Raw genomic sequence first — 22,470 nt, 5'->3', positions numbered from 1 at the left:
CCTTCAGACCTGGCTAGTCCATCACAATCCTCCACAATGAATCCTCCAGAGCCACCCAGTTCTGAGTGTTCCGAAGATCTATAACCTGTCCATTTACTGGACAAGCCAAAAACAACAAAACACTTGTTCCTCTACTCTTGTTAACCAGCTACAATCTGAACAAGGTTTAATAATGACCAGCTCCGTTTCTTTACCAATTATAATGACCCCAAGGGGTTCAAGTAGGTGTCTAACAGTTAACACCTAAGTCTAGAACTTATTAGCATCTCTGACTTATTGAAGAGGGCATCATTGTAAAAGTAAAACATATGGAGACACCATTTGGAGTTCCTTAGATTGTGACATTGCCAGAATCTTTGAAAACCCCTAGATATCTTCTGAAGATGCCTCAAAATACAAATTCAAGTGCCATAAACCCTATTTTATGATGGTGTTACTAGAAGAACCATCTTCAAGTTCTTACTAGAGGAACCACTGACATCCTCAAGTTCTTACAAGTTCTTGAAATGCCCTAAAACTTCCCTTCAGACCAGGCTAGTCCAGCCCAATCCTCCACAATGAATTCTCCAGTCCTGAGTGTTCCGAAGGTCCCCAACACTGTCCATTCTTTGAACAAGCCAAAAACAACCTCAACTTCTGTTAAGCAGCTACAGTGTGAACAAAGAAGATCAATGATGACTGGCTCCATTATCTTACCAATGTTGAAGACCCCAATGGGTTCAAGTAGATGTCTAACAGTTAACACTTAAGTGCAACTTATTAGCATCTCTGACTTATTAGAAAGGGAATCATTGTAAAAGTGAAACATATGGAGACACCATTTGGAGTTCCTCGAATCTTTGAGAACCCCTAGACACCTTTTGAAGTTGCCTCAAAATACAATTTCAAGTGTCATAAAACCTTTTATGATGGAGTTACTAGAGGAACCTTTATAATATTCAAGTTCTTACTAGAAGAACCACTGGCAACCTCAAGTTCTTGAAAGGCACTTAGAGAACTGTCCTTTTTGCCTAGAGCAAGGGTGTCCAGTCTGAACCAGCTGATCCAGCTCTCGCTAGGCATACTAGAAACTTCTAGGCAGGTGTGTTGAGGCAAGTTGGAGCTAAACATTTGAACAGACCTGACCTAGAGATTCCCCAAAGCTGGCCAATCTAGGCAACCCAAAATGGATTTGCCTACTTTGACCCTGATGGATCAAAGTGACGCTGTTTAAACACTTGGGGGCGCTATTGAGAGCTCATTCTGTTAGTGTTTCTTATGAGTCCGAGCAGAAACGATCATGCAAACATCATGACTGCCCTCTATAAAGAAATATCAATGATATTCACAGTGAAATTATAAACAATAGACCATAAAATAGGACTATGAGCTGCAGATAAGCAAGACAACACCACACACTGTCAACTCTCAATTACAGCTATGCTGTCACCCACCCTTCCCTTTCAAATATCCACCTCACTTCCTGCAGGAACACTATTATTAAGCTGAGATAAACAGCTACTACACAGTGTGGCTCAATTTCCTCTCTCGCTGCCTATCTAAACAAAACTTTTAATGTCCATGTGGTGGGAATGGCTGTGTGACTAACACAATGGTGCTCCTCAGAGGATCCTGGGAACAGCTGGCACTGGTGGCCACCTCCACATGCTGCCATTTTTCCAGCACTTGACAGAAAGGACCGTTCATACAGGCTGTTAAATGTCCAGCACACTGGCAACTGTGAATTGTTTGATTTAACGTCAGCGAATATATGCAACTAGTTAAAAGCAAAGAGGCATTTTATAAACAGCACAAGAGCCACGCTTCGCAGCGGCAAGAGGGTTCCCGCTGCTTTTGATTTGAGTTGGTAAGTGAACCCGAATGGCAGGGGGTTAAATACTTAACACATGTTCAAAGCCTTAGGAAAACGGAAAAGCCATACAGGATATTAAATCACAGAGTATGACAATAAGACTAAAATCTAAATTCAAAATTACAAAACATACTCCTGTATTTGTTCCCTCTCTCTCTCTCTCTCTCTCTCTCTCACACACACACACGCACAGCTTAGAGTTCATGCTCTCTTATGGACCCACTCTCACAGTACAGCTGATCCACGGTCAAATGCTCCAAAAGACCGAACAGCTACTGAAACAATATTAGTGTTGGCAGATCCAAATCTTGAACTGCAAATTATTCGCAACAGCTGCAGCGACTGTTTAGACTTTGACACAAAACCACAGCAATCTCGAAAAGATGCGGGGATCAGGATCCATGTATCTGTTTACTCAAATATGAAAATTCTGTCATTATTTATTCACCCTTAAGGCATCCCAAACACATTTGTCATTTGTTATATGAAAAAGAAATATGAAGTATTTCTCTATTCGTGTTCAAATAAAGATAGTAAATAGAAATCCGAGCTGTCAAGCTCCAAAAGTTTGGTCCGTTCATCAGACAAAGCTGACTTCAGTAGACTGTTTTGTTATTTTAGAGCTTGACAGTGCCAGATGCACTTTCCTAGTGAAAAAGAGTGGCCAGAACATTCAACAGATTTCCTTCATACAGGTTTAAAACAACAAGCAGATGAGTAATTGACAACTTTCCTTTTTGACTGTACAGTTCACTTAAAACAGTGCATGGAAATGAAAAACAGACTCATATGTGACCCTGGACCACAAAACCAATCTTAAGTAGCACGGGTATATTTGCAGCAATAGCCGAAAATACTATGTTTGGGTCAAAATGATTAATTTTCCTTTAATGCAAAGTAAATATCATGTTCCATGAAGAGATTTTGTAAACATCTTACCATGAATATATCAAAACTTAATTTTTGATTAGTAATATGCATTGCTACTTCATTTGGACAACTTTAAAGCTGATTCTCTCAGTTTTTGGATTTTTTTTGTACCCTCAGATTGCAGACTGTCAAATAGTTGCATCTCGGCCAAATTTCGTCCAAACCATACATCAACGGAAAGCTTATTTATTCTGCTTTCAGATGATGTATAAATCTCAAAATTTCAAAAAAATTTACCCTTATAACTGGTTGTGGTTCAGGGTCACATATACTCAAAAATAATTGCACCTAGAGCAAGTGATTGATGAAGAAGTGACAAGTTTACGGCATGAATCTGTTCACAAAGAACGGACAGGTCAAGCATTTTGTCTGCTTTCAAACTAAAGAGTTTGCGACCATAAACAGACTTTAGTTCAGATCTCAGAGCTACAACACGGGCTCAAGTAAAAGAAAGACGCACTGAAAAGCAGTTTTGGCTACTAACGCGACCCATCAAGACTGATTAAGCAAGGTAATTTTTAACCTCGCCTTAAATCAAATCCGCTTGTGCGTTAAATTGATTCAACAAAAGGCAAACGATTTTTCAAACGCTAATGAAGTTAAAGCAAAAAAAACAACAAAAAAAAAAAACAACAACTAATAAGGCATAACTGTACATGCACAGAAACGAAAACACGCCGAACGAGAAGAAATGACTTTCTAAACTCACGTCCTGTCATAATCCCACAGTCGTCACTGGTAATGACTGGCTTCATTGTAAAATCTCAACACTGGTGCTGATGTATTTGTGGTTTTCTCAAATGAATTTCAGCGTGTGAGTGAGTGAGTGATGTTGACATGGATGATTAATGCGTGTAAATAAACATCATTCACACAACTCTGTCTTTGTGGCATTCCTGGCATCATTCTTCTGCTCCCCTCGCCCCTACAGCTGTACAGTCCCCTCAGCAAACACCTCACGCTGTATTCATGCCCGGCAGCAACATATTAATGCTAGACATCTAGCACTTCATTGGCAGGTCTACTTTTTTTTGCTTGACTAGAGTTGAGTGAAACTTGTGGCACGAGTCACTTCTCGGTTTGCATATGTTGCAACCTGGTCCAGGAGATGTTCGTAATGCCACATTTGTTGAGAATGAAGACAGCGGCAACTTAATGCAAGCCATGACTGATGCCGTTCAAAGGCATTAAACTTGAGAGAACTTTAAGAGAATTTATAACTGGAACAGTTTAAACGTGATACTATATCTATGCCATCTCCATGAAATCAAAATCCAATTAGATTGTTCAATAAAAGATGCTAGTCCAGTCATTCAGAAGCAATCTCTCATTGAGAAATCTCTCTCACTGACTCCCAAACCTGACAGCACTTCAGCTGCAGATGAGAGACTAGCCAAAAACATTTAATACACCTAAACTAAAAATCCCAAACCCTCAGAGGAAAGACAAACTGGTTGGAGAGAGTGAGAATCAGAAGTGTTACTACCTGAATGTCAGTCTTGCTCATGGAGTTGATCTCTCTGGCTGTGGGTTGTTCGCTCTTGAGCTCCTCAGAGAGTGTTTGTGGGGACCACACTGCTCCTGGAAGACAACCTTCCTCCTCTAATCCGTTCTCCAATGTGATGACACACACTAACCCCAACCATCTGTTGAAACACGTCCTCCAGCACTCAGCACAGTGGTGCGTCAAGACAAACTACCCAGTCCAATCAGAGAGGGTACTGGGTGGCTCTTCCCAGGCTGGAGGCAGGGACAAGGACATAAGGGAAACACTAGTCAGAGATGTCTAAAAACTCCAGCCACGGTAACCTGAGATTTAGAGAGAGAGAGAGGGAGGAGAGGAGAAGAGGAGGGAGGGGATTGAGAATGCGAATGAGAAAGGGAGGGGAGGGCAGCACGGCTCTGAACATTTATGTTGCCACTTGTAGCTCACAGGAATCCCGTGGAAGCAGCCTGGGGATCCTCAAATCCCACTCATGCTTATAGTCGTAATGTAGTTTCCTCTAAAGTCAAGTGTTTAAAAAAACAAAAAGAAAGAAAGAAAGTGTGGTCAGTTCAAGAAAGTCAGTCTTGCGTAGACTACAATGCACTGCCGTTTGCACTACAGTGTGATATCTGCCCAACTCACACCTCCCTGTTATAAATCTTCAGCTGTCTCGGCAGCATTCCTGTCCTTTGCAATCTATTGCCTTAAGTTAAGCAAGAAAGAGATTTTCCAGAGATAAGAGACTGAGCCAGGACCATTAGCGCCGTTTAGTTTCATTCATTTTACCTACTGGCATTTGTAATGCTGTACTGGAATTAAATAGCTTTGCAGTAATTTATCTGTAACTAGACTAAATATACAGTGGTATTAGCTTATTTTCTGTTGAATTTTAGTTTAGGGAAACTTTTGATTTAGGGATAAATGGCAAATAAGAGTGTCTAAGATAGAAAATAAAAAAATAATATTTATATTACACATGTGCTAGATTCTTAGAAATGTAATCTTTTTATTGGTGTTGGTTTTGAAAATGCTTAACTTAAAAAAGTGATGTAAACAAGTTAAATACATGCATCTATGTATTTTATTATATTGCAGTCTTAACAACTTGAAATAATCTTGCCTACAATATTTGCCAAATATTACTACATTATAACCTTAATAAAGCTATTTTTTCCTTCATTATATCAGGACATGTATTTTTATTTTTTATTTTATTTTATTTCTAATTTTATTGGGTTTTTTTATTTCTTATTTTATTTTTTATTTATTTTATTGTATTTTTATTTTATTGCATTGCATCTCTTTATTTTTTTATATTTTTTATTTAATCTAATAAAATGTTTTAATTGTATGTTATTTTTATTTTACTGTATTTTATATTACATTTTATTTTAGTGTATTTGTATTATAATTTTTTAATTGTATTGTATTTATATTATGGAATTTTGTTTTATTGTATTTTTTATTATGTTTTATCTTATTTTATTGCATTTCTTCTTTTTTTTATTTTATAGTATTTTTTAATTTATTTTTGGTGTATTGTTTTACATTAATTTTTTTATTTTATTTTATTGTCTTGTCTTTTATTTAATTCTGTTTTATTGTATTTTTTTTTTCAATTTTATTTGATTACATTTATTTTTATTTTATTTTGTTATATTATTATTATTTTTTTTATTTTCATTTTAACTCAATTCCAAAACAAAACATATTTGTATATATGCACTGCAATTTGAATGTATTTTTGAATAAATCATTGGATAAAATAAGACAAAGCCATTGACCCTTTGTATCCCAAAGACTTTTGGTGCACACACTGACAATGAAAAGTCAATCATTTTATCCTCATATTAGCAGAACGTCAACAGAAAATGGTTTGTCTTTTATCAAACTGCAGCTCAATAAACATGCTAACCCTAGTTTGGCGCTATCTTAGCAACTAAGTTCATCAGTTGAGGAAATAAAAAATAAGGCTGCTAAGTGACCTATTAGCATTCTTAAAAGCTGCTTTCACACCTGGTAAAAGTTTCAGTTAGTCCAGACCAAACTCAAACACTGATCAATCTTCACTCGCGACAAGCCCCTCAAAAGCTCCAAATCAAACAAACACAGCAAGCTCGTCATCACGTGCCCTACTCAGGTAGCCACACAGAAGACTAGCAGGTCCTATAGGCCTATCCTTTAATACAAGATCTGTTTCACCTTTCCTATGCTAATGCTGTCAATCTGAAAGAGGAACTAGACTGATGAGTTTCAGGAGAGGCTGGAAGAGTTGATAAGATCCAGCAAAACAGTGGAAAGAACAGGGTGACTCAGGTTTGAGACCACTTACATCAAGCGTGTAATCAAACAGAGTCTCGTTTTTAAAGTGTTTCCTATGCAACCGGACACAAACTTCTAGCAAAAGCATTCATCACATCTAAACGCCATTCGCATGCTGTTGAGACTCGCTCTGATCCATTTTCCGGCTGGCGCATTCAGCGGAACTACTGGGTGAAAAAAGATACTTCCAGCATTTTAGCAAGATTCTCGTTTTCACTGCTGTTTAAATGCTCAGGATATTAGATTAAGAGCAACAAAGGCTATTTTCATCAGGGGCACAAGAAACCCCCGGTCTTGGTTCACATGAGGATTGGAAAAAAAGGGGAATGGGATGAGGGCTTCAGGGGAAGAGCTCAAATTAGATTGACTGAATTCACAAAGTGTGACCCACCCCCTTACAACTACACACTTAGTACATGCCGCACCTCAAACCCCAAAGCAAGCCCCCCAACCCCCACCCCTAGATATTTTGTAAAAGCCTTTGAGGAAGAGAAGTGGCAAACAACACTGTTCTTCAGTGGATTCACTGATCACTTAGAATAAATTTCTCTTATTGTAAAAGTAGGTATAGTCTTCAAAAAGTTGTTGGGTTTCTCAAACTAGTTTTGCCATTTTTACTCAGGTGCTGGGTATTGTTTCTGCACTCTAAAAAATGCTGGGTTATTTTTTAAGCCAAATGTTGGGTTCAACCTGTTGGGTAATTTTTTTTGGATTGTTTTTCATATTTTAACCCCAGGTGCTGGGTTTTTCTGTAATCTAAAAAAAAAAAAATTCTGTTTTTTTTTTTTTTTTAACCCAAATGCTGGGTCATTTTATTGGTTTATTTTGAATATGTTTACCCACGTGTTGGGTAGTTTTTCTGCTCTCTAAAATGCTGGGTTATTTGTTTTACCCAAACGTGGGTTCAACCTGTTGGGTAATTTTATTGGATTAGTTTTAATATTTTTACCTAGGTGCTGGGTAGTTTTTCTGCTCTCTAAAAAATGCTGGGTTATTTTTTTATTTTTTTAACCCAAATGCTGGGTTCAACCTGTTGGGTCATTTTATTGGATTAGTTTTAATATTTTTTCCCAGGTGCTGGGTAGTTTTTCTGCTCACTAAAAAAAATGTTGGGTTATTTTTTAATGCTGGGTTCAACCTGTTGGGTCATTTTATTGGGGTTGTTTTAACTTTTTTTTTTTTACCCAGGTGCTGGGTAGTTTTTTTTAATTTATTTTTTTTGCTCTCTAAAAATGTTGGGTTATTTCTTTTTTTAAACCCAAATGCTAGGTTTAGCCTGTTGGATCATTTTATTGGGTTAGTTTTACATTTTTTTTTTTCTGCACTCTTAAAAATGCTGAAGTATTTATTTATTTTTTTACTTAAACCAAATGCTGGGTTCAACCTGTTGGGCCATTTTTATTAAGTTATTTTTATAATTTTTTTTTTTTTACCCAGCTGCTAGGTAGTTTTTTTGTAACTCAGCAGCTGTGTAATTTTTACTGTCAATACAATAGTGTAACCCAATGTTAGGACGTCTTTGATAAATGGATAAAACTGTATATGTCGTATAACTTTCAAATTCTCATTGTATAAATAGAAAACCATCTGTATTCTTACATTTTTCCTTTTTCTGTTTAAATGTACATCGCAGCTAAAGTCTGCTTGGAATGTTAGCCTTCTACAAGCGTAGCATTAATCTGCACTCAAAGCAAACGACACGACAGCGCCACCATGGAAGTTTCACTTCCTGCCAAACGAATGCACAACCAGGGCTGAAGCACAATGTGACTTCACTGTTATGCAACAATGTTACTGTGTTCTTCATTGTTGCAGCACTACGCATTTGATGGGTTGAAACTTAGGCTAAATGTACAACAGACAAGATGGCACAAGGTAAAGCTGTATGTATGTATGTATGTATGTGTATATATATATATACACATATATATACACACATATACACCTTTAATAGTTTAACTGACCCAGCACTATATCAAAAAACAACCCAGCATATGGGTTTATGTATAAAACCCAACAATAACCCAGCATGTGTTTCAATATTTACGCAGCGCTGGGTTGCCAAAATCACCCAGAAATGGTTGTTTTTAATCCAACATTAAACCCATTCAGTGCATTTAACCCATACAGTGCAAGTATGGTCTTCAAAAAGTTGGCTTTCCATGCTTTTTGTTCCCCAAGACAACTAAACTCCCAGCACAAATCTTAAGGAAACTTTAAGTATCTTGCAAAATATAATATGTGCCATTGTACTCTAGTGAATGTACGTCAAAGACTGACACGGAAGAGAAGAAACTGATGAATAAAGTGGATATTTTAGTTTTCTTTGAGTACAAAAAGCATTCTTGTAGCTTCATAACAATAAGGTTAAACCATTGATCTCACATTGACGATTTTAACAATGTCCTTACCACCTTTCTGGGCCTTGAACGTGTCAGTTGCGTCACTGTTTACTGAGGGTCAGAAAGCTCTCGGAATTCATCAAAAACATCTTAATTTGTTTTCCAAAGATGGACAAAGGTCTTACACCTGTAAGACCTTTGTTCATCTTTGGAAAACAAAATTTTCATTTCTGCATGAAATATCCCTTTAAAAATCTTTGGGATTTCATGTTTGAGGCCTCTAGATAGGACACTGTTCTCTTGTCAGATAAGCCTAAAGACCCTGCAGGAGGTCACTTATGCTGTCCAGAGCAAAACCAAAAAAGTCCCCCTCCCAACTCACAAAAGAGGGACACTGAATTAACCCCTGCAAGAGCGCTCTCCCATCTACAATCTCAAATGAGGCTCACAGGTGCAGCAAGAACCTTGTGTGTGCGTATATCAACTAGAGGGGGCCTACTTGGTTCATTTGTCTCATTCATTATGCTTGGATGAGATTTGGTGTCTTTGGGCCAAGGGGGGGCACAGAGAGAGAGCGTGAACAAGCTCCAAACATAAATGACATTCGTGGTGTTGTCTTCCACGGTCCCGAGTGCCAAAAGCACGCGTGCAATGCAGCCGCGCTCCAGATCAAAGACTTTATAGAGTCAGCTGCCTGATGCTTTGACCTCAAGCATGCTCTGATCTCAGCAAATAACCCTATCACTATCCTGAAATATCCACATCTTTATCGCCAAAGTATGTGAAACGGCTAAGGTGTCAAAGGCAGAACATATCCCCAAAGGGAAAACAGTTTTCACTTTGGATGCACCAAAACTCTGAATGCTATTCATCAGAGGAGAACATCACACAGATCAAAAGGTAAACCAGTAAGCTAATTGCGAACTAATTGCACCACTTTGATTTCCCAGACAGCGGTCACCATTGTCAGGCTCGTCAGCACCGTTCTTTGAGATTCGACATCAAAGCAGGTTGCTAGTTAACGCAATTATCACTATACAGACAAGTGTCAAGTGTCACTGGCTCTAATCAACCAATAACTATGGGGTGGAACCTCAATTATTGAAACTTAAATCAGAGTAATTTCACCCTATTATTGCAAAGTGTGTTTACACACTGTCAAAATGACATCAAACCACTATTTGCATATCCATCTCAATCATTTTTGCTGAGCGGAGGGGGATTCATGCCTCACTGGATAGAATAATTACCAACAACAGGCCTGCTAATGTAAGGAACATTTTTTTAGAGCCCTATCACTGCTTAGTTAATATGCAGTGTACTTTTATTTCTTGACAAAACAATCCTGTGTTTCAGATTAGGGGATGCTAACTTCAAGCTAATTGCCCGCACATGTCCCAGACTGACCGCTCCGCGGTTCCTTTTGCCAGAAAAATTAAGAGCGTTGTCAAGCACTTTCTTGGACGAAAGTATTTATAAATGCCTCCAGATCCCAAGCAATAACCATTTTCAGGTTTAAGCTGAAACAACTGTCAGAAGAGAGTGTTACTTTAGCTGCTAGGCTACACGGCTGCCATGTGCAATCAGGGAAAGAGCGCGCCGGGCGACTTATTGACTCACTTATTGACACTTCAAACGGTGTATTGGTTTCATAGGCCCTCATTGCCCGTCAAGCTTGAAACCGAATATAAAAGTCATTTCCTCTGTAGTCTTTATCAGAACCATCATCTGGATCCGCAATATGGGCCCCTCAGTCACGCTGGGTCAGAAAACTTCTGCATGGTTACGTACATTAGCATTTCTGAAACACATTAGCGCAGCAAAGACATGTAAAGCAGTGATTTTACTCTAATCATACTGCCAATTCAGCAGGCTAAATGAGTAGGGCCCCATGAATTGGTGTATTTATTTATTTTTTCTCAAATTACGTTTTTCAGTTTTAATTTTTCTGGATTCTTTTTTTTTCCAGTTTAAATTTTTCTAGACTGTGTCTTAAATAAAATTTTTATAATCAAATAGCATGTCTAATAATTTGAAACCATGAAACTTACAACATTAACCAACAATCTACTAAAAGTAATTTGACTAAACTTACATTTTTATTTTTACCAAATTCTGTTTTCCATTGATTTTCTGAATTCAATTTTAATGGTTTCATTAAATATGTATTAAAAACCATCTCTAATTAATTGATTTTATGTAAAATAAATATATAAATAATTTAGAAATTTACATCAGGCACTTCTGGGAAAAAAAGTCAGAACTCTGAGTTTATATTTCACAATTATGAAAAAAAGTCAGAACTGTGAGTTTATATCATGCAATTAAGAAAAAGTCAGAATTCGAGTTTATATCATGCAATTCTGAAAAAAAAAAAATTAGAATTGTGAGTTTAAATTTCAAGTTTTTGAAAAAGTCAGAATTGTGATTTATATTAAGCAATTCTGAAAAAAAAAAGTCAGAATTGCAGTTTATATTTCAAAATTCTGAGGAAGTCAGAATTTGAGTTTATATCATGCGATTCTGAGAAAAGGTCAGGATTCAAGTTTATATCATGCAATTCTGAGAAAAAAGTCAGAATTGTGAGTTTATATTTTATAATTACGAGAAAAAAAAAATGAATAGCGAGTTTATATCATGCAATTCTGAGGAAAGGTTTAGGATTTAAGTTTATATCATGCAATTTCCAAGAAAAATATATTTTACAATTATGAGAAAAAATTTGCAAGTTTTATCATGCAATTCTGAGAATAAGTCAAAACTCGATTTTATATCATGCAATTGTTTTTAAATCCAATTTTAATCGATTTTATTTGTCTTCTGATTTTATTTATCTTCCCCCACAATAAAAAATATTTATTTTGCACAAAAAAAAAAAAAAAAAAAGTAAACACACAACACAGTATTTCTGGGGGATGATAATATATAATAATATATAATTATTATCATCCCCCAGAAATACTGTGTTGTGTATTTACATTTTTTTCTGCAAAATAAATTCTGGTTAATAGATTTTTAAAAAAATAATACATTATCTTATTAAAAAAAAAAGGCATTATTAATGATTTTATTTATTTGTAGCAGTACCATTTATCAGTATCATTAGGTAATATTTCTGTCATGGTTTCTTCAAGTTAAACCAAACTTTTATTTTGACTGGTTGCTGTAAAGACCTTTAGGTTTTTGTTTGTATGTGAGACAAACAAAAGAAACTGTAAAATGCACATGAATTGACTCTTAGGGCAGTTCTAGAGGTTATGTTTGTGTGTTCATGTACTCCTATATTGAGGAAGCAGAGGCTGAAAACACCAAAGTCACACGCGTTTCAGTATGTGCGTAGTAAACAAAACCGCACGTCTGCGCCATTCATTCACACACAGACACGCAGGATTCATATTTAAATAGTGTTTTTTAATATTCAGAGACACTAGTCAAAATCATGTTTTGATTTAAGCATACTGAGCTACTTCTGATGTATCAATCCAAATTCTGTGACATTCCGTGGTATACAGCGAATTCCGTTTTAATGACTGGATTCCGCGTTTTCCGCATTGCGGAAATCATAGAGCCCTAAATGACCCATTGCGGTTATTTTCAATAAAAAATACGGCTATAAATGGCTATATGCTATAAAAATCAAACCCATGGCGTACTTCATGGGTGAAGTCAGTTAGCTATTATCTGTTTAACATTCCTCCTATCGCTTTGCTGTAGGGCTTTGGATCAGGTGGATTCACCTTCCAAAGCCCAAGTCGTCTTGATGAATGACGACAGTGATGTATTGGGTGAAAGGGACAGGCTGTCGTCCAGACTGTCCAGGGGTTTGTAAACCCCTAGCATGCTTAGTGGCACTCAGGAATCCCAAGATCCCCCAGTCCCCTCGGGCTCTGTCACTGCTCAGCATCTCAGCGCTCGAGAAACAGTAAAGCACAGTGTGGCATGACAGCATGTGTAAATTATTAGCCCATGGGAGCCCCACATGTAAGAATAAAGCGATACGAATCTTGCATATATAGCAGATGGGAAGCAGCTGCGAGAGAGACAGAGAAAGATTCGGCAGCATTCTTCCACTGCAGAAAAGGCACCTCAAGCAAGGGTCATTAGTGTGAACCACTATCTCCAATGAAACAGGCTTTGAATCGCTGCATTGTCAGAGTGAAGGGCGGAAGACAGAAAGGAATTCCTCTAGGACAAGAAAACTCCCATCCTCTAAGACTCTAGGAATGAGACAACAAAATCTAGGTCAAATACATATTAAATATTTCTATTTTTCACTATAAACCACTATGAACAGTCACAAAGTCAATACCATTATTAGGAAGTGGAAGGCCAAAGATTTAGATATACTAAGGAATCTATTAATTCGATAAACCGCATTACATGCCACTTGTACTCCAAATCCAAAAGAAAAATGGAGTCAATATGATTTGATTAAGCTTGCTTGAATATAAAACGACAGTCTCGATCTGATTTCTGGCGCCGTTTGTGGGGTTCAGCTGAAAACCAGACTGCAAGAGCACAAATTGAGACAGATGAAAATTTAAAATCATATCCTTAGAGAGGCGACAAGAGAGAAGTGGGAAGATCAACATTAAATTTCTACAGCTTTACTCTTTTGTTTTTATGTGGAGTCATATATTAGCAGGTTATCAGGCCTGACAGCAGACTAATGGATTCAGGACTGGTGGCCCACATTTCCATTAATTTTTTTTTTTATAAATTTCCTCTCCTGCCGAACTCCCTTCCACAGAAAAGACTTTTGGCATTTTATGAAAAGCAGGAGTTACAGATCTTCATGCCCATTTTTTTGTCTGAATTCATAGAAATAATATCAACGTATTATGCTATACTATATAATACATATTTAAATTAATAAATAAAGCTGTAAAAAAGAATTTAATATCACGCAATTCTAAGAAAAAAAATAGCATGCTTGTGCTGAGGGTTGGAAAAAATACATTCTCAGAATTTATATCTCACAGTTCTGACTTAACTCATATTTGCATGTTAGTCACAACTGCAAGATATAAATGTGCAATTCTGAGAAAAAAAAAAATCAGAAGCGGGAGTTTCTCGCAACTGCGAGTTTATATCACGCAATTCTGAGGAAAAAGTAATAAATGTGAGTTTATGTGTTGCAATTCTGAGAAAAAAAAAATCAAAATGCAAGTTTATATTTCACAATTCTGAGAAAAAAAGACAGAATTCAAGTTTTTCACATTTCTGAAGAAAAAAGCAAAAATTGCACATTTAAAAAAAAAAAAGTCAGAATTGCGAGGTTCTCACAATTCTGAGAAAAAAAGTCATGATTGCGAGTTTACATTTCGCAATTACAAGAAAAAAAAGTCAGAAGTGCGAGTTTATATTTTGCAATTATGGGAAAAAAGTCAGAATTGCAAATTTATATTTTGCAACTCCGATAATAAAAGTCAGAATTGCGAGTTTATATTTTACAAAAAAAGTCACAATTCAAGTTTTTCACATTTCTGAAGAAAAAAATAAAAATTGCAAGTTTATATTTCACAATTTGGAGGAAAAAAAGTCAAAATTGCAAATTTATATTTCGCAACTACGCGAGAAAAAAAAGTCAGAATTTGAGTTTTGTTTCACAATTCTGAAGAAAAAAATTTATATTTCACAAATCCAAGAAAAGTCAGAATTCAAGTTTATTTCACAGTTCTAAAGAAAAAAAGTAAAAATTGCAAGGTTCTCACAATCCTGAAAACAAAAAGTTCAGAATTGAGAGTTTTCGCAATTACAAGAAAAAAGTAAATACCGAGTTTATAGTCGAAATTCAGAGGGAAAAGTCAGAATTCAGTTTATTTCACATTTTTTAGAAAAAGCGAGAATTAAGTTTCTCACAATTTTAAGGAAAAAATATAAAAATTGTGAGTTTATATTTTACAATTCTGAGAAAAAAAAAGTGTCACAATTGTGAGTTTATATTTTACAATCCCGAGAAAAAAGTCAGAATTCAAGTTTTTCACATTTCTAAAAAAAAAAAAAACTAAAAATTGCAAGTTTATATTTCACAATTAGGAGGAAAAAGTCGAAATTGCAAATTTATATTTCGCAACTACGAGAAAAAAAAAAAGTCAGAATTTGAGTTTTCACAATTCTGAAAAAAAAAAAATAATCAATTCGCGTTAATGTCATGAAATTGAGTAAAAAAACTCTGAATTGAGAGTTTATATCTCGCAATTATGAGAAAAGTCAGAATTGCAAATTTATATTTCACAATTTCAAGAAAAGTTAGAATTGTGAGTTTATATTTTACAATTAAGAGAAACAAATTATGCAACTTCGAGAAAAGTCAGAATTGCAAGATGTAAACTTGCTATATCAGGGAAAAAAAGGTCAGAATTGTTTCTATAATAAATGCAAATGTATTTTGACTACAAATTTTGCTAAGCTCGAGTCCCTATTGTTCTCATGTAAAGCCTGGGACACACCAACCCGACGCCACCCAACTAGCGGCAACGAAAGCCGACCATCTTGTCGCCTCTAGTCGGCTGCGTCTGTGGGCGTCTGGGCAATTGAGCTCGAACACACCGAACTGACAACACTCGACTACAAAGTCCCTTTAAGGCAAGTCATGTCACTCGGCGGCCATCTTTGAAACGCTACTTGGGCAGGCAAGTGCAGCTCCTATCTCTTTAAATGGGGAAACATCAAATTCTCCAAAACTATTCACCAAACTTACGATTAAATTTCATATTTTAAATCTCCAATGAAATCCAACAAGAACTGCCTCATAAATATTGTTCCTTGTGCTCCAATAACGTTAAAAAAACGCTTATTTTTCCGGTTAAATGAGCCAGTGCGCATGCGCAGTACTGAGCGCACGTCGAAGCGCCGACTGTTTCTATAGCAACCAGGACTTCTAACTGCAGCTGCAGTGATGCGCTGACTTTACTAATCAACGATTGGTTCTTTCACTAAGAAGGCGGGGCTTCGCGGCCATAATGAATGTTGCATTTTTCCCCATTCAAAACTATACGAGTGACATGTCTTGGGTATTCTATACATAGATATATATAGAATGAGATATATATATATATATATATATATATATATATATATATATAGTCATTCTATATATATATCTATGATTCTATAGTCTTTGCTACAAACTAGAAGGTGCTTTCTGCGTATGCATGAGGAGATATACCGTTGCGTACCTGCAGATGGCAGTAGTCTGTATTTTCATTCCAAGAAGAGAACCCTGAAGTAGTGTTGCCTGTGCAAACAAATCAGCGTTTCCGAAGCATTTACTTCGTCACTCACCACAGAGATATTCGGTTTTGTGAAGATGTCTGACAATCTGCAAATGGCCCTGGCGCTGTCAGCTCTTGGTTTAGCATTTATTTACATAATAAAAAAGGACTTAAAAGTACACCAGACAAATTTTTTTTTTCTAAAAGTCAAAGTTATTTTCATTTCAAACAAGCTCTCACAATACACGTTAGGGTGAACAGTAATCGCCGTTATTCTTCCAAAAAACTATTCATTGCATAACAATGAAAGTACACTGCTGCGTAAAATGGCCACTTATCCCTAAAGACCCAATATTCACACATTTAAAAATTCAGACATTACCGTCTGCCAAGCTTATTGTGTCCTGTACTTGCATGCTTAGCACTAACATTATCACCTGGTCCTCATATCTCCCAGAAGAACAAGACTAGTAAAAAAAAAATTGACCCAACAAGGAGTTTCAACAGGGCATCTTTAAATACAAACAGTAATATCTATTTCTATCGTTCAAACATAACAAACGTTGTGTACACAGCAAATATATCATTAAATCATATATTTGTTCACAATTCATTTTCATATATTTGTTTACAATTTTATACCTTGTTCATAAGTCATATTAAAATGACAGCAGCCTTAATCTTACAATTAATTCAAGTTAACAGGCTTAATAGTTTGTGTGTCCTATATGTATGTGTATGAGTGAATATATGCATGAATGAGAATTGCGAAATGACAGTGAGCCGGTGTAGTGAGAAATCGAGTCCGCCCCAGAATCGGGTCTCCTTTAGGATCCCGACGGTAATGCCTGATCAAAAATGTTTTATATTTTTATAAAAACCAACATACATATAATTACATAATTGTAGATGTTTAATACTATAAAAAAGTAATTTAATAACGTGTAAATTTGTAATTAATCACAATAATTTCTTTATGGAAAAAAACGTATTTAAATATAGCACTATAACGTCTGATAAATAATGCATGAGTAAAACAATTTTTAAGTGGTTTTAATTGTCAATGTATATTCAGAAAACGAGAATAATTAACTAGTGTAAAATGCTGTTCTATTATGTTTTAAAAACATAATTCTACTATGCAATTTAAAACACATTAATGGTCATTATAACGCATCTCTAACTATATTATATATAATGTGATTTTGCAGGAATTGTAATCAGGCGCTAAAAATAATACCCATTAGTAGTCAATTGAACCAATAAGATCACTCTGGGTCCTAATGGAGACCCGATTCCGGGTGGGGACTGGATTTCTCATGACACCGGTTCCCTCTTGAATCCTTCCTTTGCGTGTTACGTCACTTCACGTTCAAGTCCTCCACGCGCTCTGATTCGATGTCTGAACAGCCAATCAGAGCGCTCTCTTTCCCAGACGGCCCCGACAAGCCCGACGCCGATTCAACAATCAGAATCAGAATTGACAATCAGAATTGAATCGGGCAAACTTTGTCCGACGCGAGCCGGACAAAAGCCGTTGAGAGCCGACGTGCGGAACACACCGAACCGACGCGCTTCACCGACGCCAACCAACTGCCCGACGAGGCCAGACGGCCGATCGTCGGCTTGGTGTGTCCCGGCCTTAAAACACATTAAGATGGTTTAGTCACGTATCATACTAATTTCTAACTGTAGTTACACTTTTCCTTTAAAAGTGTGAATTCATAAGCATTTGTACCTGCTCTGGTTGACAATTTGCACACAAGGAAAACACTCATTAATAGCAATAGCAAAGAGACTCAACAAGGGCCACATCCTCCCCATCATGTGTCTTCTGGACCATTCTGTGAACTTCATTTGAACTTTTACTTGCCCTACACAGAAACGAACACTAAACTTATCAGTTAGTTTCCAAGACTGTATCAAATCTGATAGGATGTTTCTGTCTTTAGGGATCACTAGATCCCGGCTACTTCCTCTAGGCTTCTCATCCCAGACAAATAATGCTCCGCGTCCGGAAGCACGGTTTAATCCTCTCAGGCCCAGAGGTGAAAAGCAGGAACAAGACAGAAAAGGCAAATCCTCATGTGAGGAGGCCCTGTCCGCACTTCGACATCCTGCAATGGCTGGTTGAGTATAATCCCTAAAAGCATGCCGCGAGCAGGTCATTGACAGAGAGAATTAATGTTTGGTGTGGATAGTTATCTTGATAACGCTCACCCCCCGCTCAACCTTAAAGGTTGCTTAGGGCAGTGATAAGGAGAAGATTTGAAAAGGGCGGCTAAATGCATCAATGAGGTCCAACAGCTGATGAGCAAAAGCACAGTTCAGGGCAGTTCAGGACTGGAGATGAGATAAAAGGTGAAACCTCTAAGGACAAACTATAACTAACCATGTTTAAACGCATATAATTAAATTTAGTCAGTCAAATAAACAAGTAAACAAAGTTAGTCAATTAATAAAATAATATAAAAATATAGAATTAGAATCAAAGTGATTTAAAAGTTAAACAAATAGTTTAAAACTGTTAAACAAGTAAATGAAAAGTTAGTCAATAAATATACTAAAAATAAGTAATAAAATTCTTTAAAAGTTAAATGAATAGTTAATTAACATTAAATAAGTAAATGTTAGTCAAACAAATGTAGTCAGTCAAATAAACAAGTAAACAAAGTTAGTCAATAAATAAATAAATAAGATATAGAACTACAATAAATGTGAAGTTAAATAGTTAATACACTTTATTAAACAAGTAAAGAAACTTTAAATAAAAAGTCAGTCAATAAATAAATATTACAATTTATAGAATTAGAATAAATGTATATTTTTAAAGTTAAACAAATAGTTATTAAACTTTAGTAAACAAGAAAAAGTAAAAAATAAACAAAATATTTAAAAAATGTAAAAGTTAAACGAATAGTTAATTAACTTTTTAAAAAAAGTAAATAAAATATCATTATATACATTTAGTCAGTCAAATAAACAAGCACAAGCATAAAATAAATAAAAAACATTAAATTAGAATGCTATTTAAAAGTTTAATCAATTGTTAATTAACTTAAATACAAAAAAGTTATCCAATAAACAAACTAAACAAAATAAAAAATAAAAATAATTAAAAAGGTAAATGAACAGTTAATAAACATTAAAAGAGTAAATAAAATGATAGTCAATAAATTTAGTCAGTCAAATAAACAAGCAAACAAAGCAAGTCTAATAATCAAATAAATATTAAAACATAGAATTAGAATAAATGTGATTTAAAGGGTAAACAAATAGTTAATACACTTTAAACAAGTAAACAAACTAAATATAAAATAAATTAAAAAAGTAAAAATTTAAACAGTTAATAAACATTACAAAAGTAAATAAAATGTTAATCAATATATAAATTTAGTCAGTTAAATAAACAAGCAGTCAGTCAATAAAATAAATTAAAATATATAAAATTAGAATGTTATTTAAAAGTTAAATAAATAAATGTTAAATAACTATTTTAAACAAGTACCAAAAAATCAGTCAATAAATAAACTAAACAAAATAAAGAATAAAAATAATTTAAAAGTTAAATGAACAGTTAATAAACTTTAAGACTAAATAAAATGTTAGTCAATAAATTTAGTCAGTCAAATAAACAAGCAAATAAAGACAGTCAAATAATAAAATATTAAAACATAGAATTAGAATAAATGTGATTTAAAAGTTAAACAAATAGTTTTAAAAAAAAGTTTGTAAAAAATAAACTAAATATAAAAAAGTAAATAAAATGTTAGTCAATAAATAAATTTAGTCAGTCAAACAAGTAAACAAAGCCAGTTAATAAATAAACTATATATAATTAGAATAAATGCGATTTAAAAGTTAAACAAATAGTTAATAAACTTTAAACAAGTAAAGAAAATTTTGAAAAATAAAAAACTAAATATAAAATAAAGAATATGTTTTTTTAAAGTTAAACGAATAGTTAATAAACAAACGAATAGTTAATAAACATTAAAAAAGTAAAAATATATACATTTAGTCAGTAAATAAACCAAACTAAATAAAGAATACAAAAATTGAAAAGTTAAATGAACAGTGATAAACAATAAAAGAGTAAATTAAATGTTAGTCAATAAATAAATTTAGTCAGTCAAATAAACAAGCAAACAAAGCCAGTCAAATAATAAAATATTAAAACATAGAATTAGAATAAATGTGATTTAAAAGTTAAATAAATAGTTAAACTTTAGTAAACAAGAAAGTTGGTAAAAAAAAACTAAATATTAAAAAAAGTAAATAAAATGTTAGTCAATAAATAAATTTAGTCAGTCAAATAAAAGTAAATAAAATGTTAGTCAATAAATAAATTTAGTCAGTCTAATAAACAAGCAAACAAAGAAAGGTAAATAATAAAATAAATATTAAAATATAGAATTTGAATAAATGTGATTTAAAAGTTAAATAAATAGTTAAACTTTAGTAAACAAGTAAAGAAAGTTGGTAAAAAAATATAAAAGTAAAAGTAAAAAATAAAAGTAAATAAAATGTTAGTCAATAAATAAATTTAGTCAGTCAAATAAACAAGCAAACAAAGCCAGTCAAATAATAAAATATTAAAATATAGAATTAGAATAAATGTGATTTAAAAGTTAAATAAATAGTTAAACTTTAGTAAACAAGTAAAGAAAGTTGGTAAAAAATAAACTAAATATTAAAAAAGTAAATAAAATATTAGTCAATAAATAAATTTAGTCAGTCAAATAAACAAGCAAACAAAGCCAGTCAAATAAACTTTAGCAAACAAATAAAGAAAAAGTTGTTAAAAAATAAATTAAATATTAAAAAGTAAATAAAATGTTAATTAATTTAGTTAAATAAATTAATTTAGTCTAACAAGTAAACAAAGTCAGTCAATAAATAAATAAACTATATATAATTAGAATAAATGTGATTTAAAAGTTAAACAAATAGTTAATAAACTTTAAACAAGTCAAGAAAAAAAACTAAATATAAAATAAAGAATAAAAAAGTAAAGTTAAACAAAGTTAATAAACATTACAAAGTAAAAATATTAAATCAGTATATAAACTGTCAATAAACCAAACTAAATAATAAAAATAATTTAAAAGTTAAATAAACAGTGATAAACATTAAAAGAGTAAATAAAATATTAGTCAATAAATAAATTTAGTCAGTCAAATAAACAAGCAAACAAAGCCAGTCAAATAAACTTTAGTAAACAAAGAAAAAGTTGTTAAAAATAAACTAAATATTAAAAAAGTAAATAAAATGTTAATTAATTTAGTTAAATTAATTTAGTCAGTCTAACAAGTAAACAAAGTCAGTCAATAAAAAAAAAATAGAATTAGAATAAATGTGATTTAAAAGCTAAACAAATAGTTAAACTTTAAACAAGTCAAGAAAAAAACTAAATATAAAATAAAGAATAAAAAAAATTAAAAGTTAAATTAAGTTAATAAACATTAAAAAAGTAAAAATATTAAATCAATAAATAAATTTTCAATAAACCAATCTAAATAAAGAATAAAAATAATTTAAAAGTTAAATGAACAGAAATAAACACTAAAAGAGTAAATAAAATGTTAGTCAATAAATTTAGTCAAGCCAGTTAAATAAAATATTAAAAAATAGAATTAGAATAAATCTGATTTAAATGTTAAATAAATAGTTAATAAATTATAAAATACACAAATAAAAATGATAAACAATTATAAAACCATTCATATGAATAGAAAAAATTGTTACACAGTAAATAAATGTAATTAAAAATAAATAAATAAATACTCTTTTGTGTAGATTTATAACCTGTGGAATATTAGCTTATTAGAATATGAATTAAAGTTATAAATGATTCTCAATACTATAAGTCTTGACATAATAAATTATGCAAATAGGTTGGACCTCACACGCAGAGAATGCACAAACGATATATAATACAAGCAGATTTGTCTTTGTGGAGAAAGCATCCATGGGTGGTGGGAAACGACGCCAATGGCTGTGGCTTTTTAATTCTAATTTCAGGCTTCAAGTAGAGGAAGCGACAAGAGTCTGGCAATTTGTGATTGGCATGAGAGAAGGGAACTCTTTAATTTAGCCTCCGGCTCCCTTCCTTTTTTTTTTTAGAGGAAATAATTACCACACAGCATTACCGCTAAACAACAACTGCTCAAGTGCTGGGCTTTATCACATCACCCGTTATTTATAATGTTTATGAGTTCCTTCTCCTTACCAACATGAGGGGGCATTCGTATGAAAATAGCTGTGGAGAGTGCCAGCAAAGCCCTCCTGCTTTCTGCCTCCCTCCCCTCTCACCGCGCT

The 22,470-nt window shown here is 33.7% G+C and overlaps 1 protein-coding gene across 7 annotated transcripts in view; it reads right to left on the bottom strand.

The window, feature by feature from the left end:
- The window catches only part of sulf1 (sulfatase 1), a 57,255-nt gene extending 52,746 nt beyond the window's left edge, over positions 1–4,509 (bottom strand). For all 7 annotated transcript variants that reach the window (XM_073830772.1, XM_073830774.1, XM_073830773.1 and 4 more), the window contains exon 1: positions 4,269–4,509. The gene's annotated coding sequence lies outside the window, so the exon portion shown is untranslated. The remainder of the gene's footprint in view (positions 1–4,268) is intronic.
- Positions 4,510–22,470: the final 17,961 nt, after the last annotated feature.

The sequence above is a fragment of the Garra rufa genome, chromosome 24 (assembly GCF_049309525.1).
Source record: "Garra rufa chromosome 24, GarRuf1.0, whole genome shotgun sequence".
Classification (NCBI taxonomy): Eukaryota; Metazoa; Chordata; class Actinopteri; order Cypriniformes; family Cyprinidae; genus Garra; species Garra rufa.
This window is presented reverse-complemented; position numbering and strand designations above follow the sequence as displayed.